The sequence below is a fragment of the Nicotiana attenuata genome, unplaced genomic scaffold (genome assembly GCF_001879085.1).
Source record: "Nicotiana attenuata strain UT unplaced genomic scaffold, NIATTr2, whole genome shotgun sequence".
NCBI lineage: Eukaryota > Viridiplantae > Streptophyta > Magnoliopsida > Solanales > Solanaceae > Nicotiana > Nicotiana attenuata.
Window position 1 is genome coordinate 60,750 of NW_017672550.1, and position 3,274 is coordinate 64,023.

Sequence of the window (3,274 nt, forward strand, 5' to 3'; positions counted from 1 at the left end):
TACGCACGAGGTGACAAGAGTCCGTGCGTAGCTACTATTATGCTATTGTCCGGGTAGTCTAGGACCCAAAAACATGCTATACTTGGATTAATTGTAAACTTATTGACAGCTTGAATTGCTTAAATCACATTGAATTAGTAAATGAATTGCTAAAAGGATTAAACTTCATTTTCTTAAATTGTTAAAAGAGAATTGGCTTTTATTTGGATAAATATTCCCCGATAAATTCTTAATTGACTGTTTGAGCATGTATCTCTATGTGTACCTGCGTCGCATGTATGATTCGCGAGCAGGGTGTTTGTTTATTTTATGTTGACCGCGTCGCAGGATAGTTCGCGAGCGGGGTAATAGATGCATCTATGGTTCGAGCCATTCGACCCTCGGCAGTGCACAATTTACATTTCTGTTGGAGCGGGCCGTCGACCTCGGCATGATATGCGCATGCTTACATTGCTTGCCTGAGAATTTTTAAATGTTGATATTGCCTTTCATGGCCTGATATAAATTGATAAAGATAATGAAAAGTAAATATTGAAAATCCTTTATTATTTTTTAAAGGTGTTTACCTGTTTTCCGACTTTGTGACTTAGAGCTGCTATATAAATCCATGATTTCCTCACATTTTCATTATACTAGTATCTATAAACGTGCGTTGCACGTTAATAATATGAAGGAATAATAAATTTAATTAATGAGAGAAATTTTATATATAATACTACAACAATCATCTATATGCCGAAAAATATTATTACATTAGCATAATACGTGAATTCAAAATTAAAGGATATCATAATAACTTATATAAATGATCAATTTTAGTCATATTGCAGTTTAAAGGTATCTAATGTGATGGTATCTTATCGAATACTTCTATATAGACAATGTTTTTTGTATATGTTTCCTTCTAGTGCTTTGGTTACTCTGCTATAACCAGAACTCTTGTTGTCGATATTGATATCTCTCTTAAAAGTGCAACATATAGTTATTCGTAAGAAAATATATTGTAGTGAATATAGTTCAATATTTAAGATGTTTGTCCTTGTGCTTTATTTATTATAAGTACAAAATATAAACATACTGAAAATTATTTTCACACAAACTTAAAAGGATATTCTTTAGTTTCGGAAGACAAAAGTTGAATTCGGGGATAAACACATACTTAGAAACATATTGACCAGTATCATAAGTTCTGCATGTATGACGTTATTGTCAAAACTTCTATATACCATATGTGTACTGTTACATAATTTATTCAGCGGATCTAAGTTTTCAGTAGCATGACATACATATTTTTCTTCAAAATTAACCTATATGCAATAGAAGATCAATTTTAACTTAGTCTATTATATATATATATATATATAATATATATATATATATATCTTGACAACAAACATGTATGGTAAAATGCCATTTGGTATGAAAGTATTTAAGTATTCTTCTTAGTAGTTATTGTTGGTATCATCTTCAGTTGAGTCAAAACTGAAAAATATTTTGTTTTTATTATAAAGCATAGCAATCAATATTTTATTTAGTTGATCAATATATTCGTTTTTGCTAGCTAAGATAGCTCTTTAATTTCTACCATGTAATTTGCACAAATTGCGTTTTAATCTAATGATGAAAATATATATTTTTCTTATTAAATGCACTACTATTACCATTGGGGTTGATAACCAAGTGTCCTAGAAGAACCAAATCATCTTTTACTGGATGCTCTTATTCGTTTCCGACACGAAGCAAGAAATCGCTGAATGTTGGATGTGTTCTTACTTTTATATTTCTTGTCATTTGAATATTTTTCATTTGAGGTCATAAGTATAATTTTGGCAAGCTAGCTTTTATAGTTTCTGCTTTGGTCAATTTTGGAACTACTAATCGTACTTGACAGAAATCACCTCCCAAACTATTACTTTTCCACCAAACGGTTCATCGATATCCAACATATCTCTAAAACTCTAGGCGATTGTTTTGATCGTTTGACACTTAGCCAAAAGCGAGTCATCCCATATTATCACTTTTGCTTTCCTTATAAATTTAGCACTATTGCTCTGATTTGATTTATGATGGTTATTTCAGTTATTTGAAAAAGTATATCAAATCTAAAGTGGATTGTACGACCTCATAATAAAATCGTTACTGGTACACCATTTGTTCTTATTGCTAACAATATCATGCCCCTTGATCGGATATTTGCAGGTAATGTATGACATGGAAATATTTTTTCGATTCCGCCAGAGGCATATACAAAGGATAATCTCGCTATACCAGAGTCGATATTTTATAATATAGTCTTGAAAGCTTATTCTTGTTCAGGATTTAGCTTTGATTGTGCTTTCTCAAACACTTGTATGGCCTTCTTAATATTATACTAATCTTTTTTACTTTGTGATCTATTTTTTTAAATCTCTAACACTCTTTTTATGGAATAAATTTATGTACCCTAAGATTTTTTTAATTGAAAAATAATTTTACTCATATGATGAATTTAAAAATAATTGAATTGGATTCTCTTGCTAAATAATTAATGAAAAGATTTGATTATTTGGTTTTAACATAAAATATAATTTATTTTCTGTTGATTTAGATTCTTAATATTAGTTCATCTCATTTTTTGAATATTTAACCGTGATTATAATTTTATCCACCATAAATTTTAGTTTTAAAGAGTAAAAAAATCGATAACATTCCACTTTTAGATATTTATGTTTGCAAAATTATTAATGGTATTGGCTCTTACCAACTTTTTTCTTTCTTTTCTCACACATTTATATTCTTAAAAAATTTCTTAGTTGTTCTTTAATAATTGGGTATATTTTTTTATATTACATGAATAATTAATAATAAAAAAATATATTTGAGTAGGAAAGCAGTTCAAATATAATATAATAATATATTATCGTGGGAATATTTTTTCAATTTCAACACTTTATGCAGTCCGTTTAGCATTAATTTTCTTTTGGTATTGAATATTATAGAGTGGTAATGTATTACCAATATGGAGGATTCTTATAAAATTGATTTTATTAAACCTTTCGTACATATTTTTAATAGAGTTCAATAGACAAGATTGTATTAATTTTAAAATCTTATATATTAAAAAAATTAATAGAGAAGTTATTGTAGTCCAAAAAATAAGTTATTACAGCTATGTCATTTCCTTATGAGTTCTTCTGTTTAATATTTTAGAGCTATTTTGATTTATCAATATTATATTCGTGCTTTTATAATCATATATGAGCTCTCCTGTTTTTAAATAGATTTGGACAATATA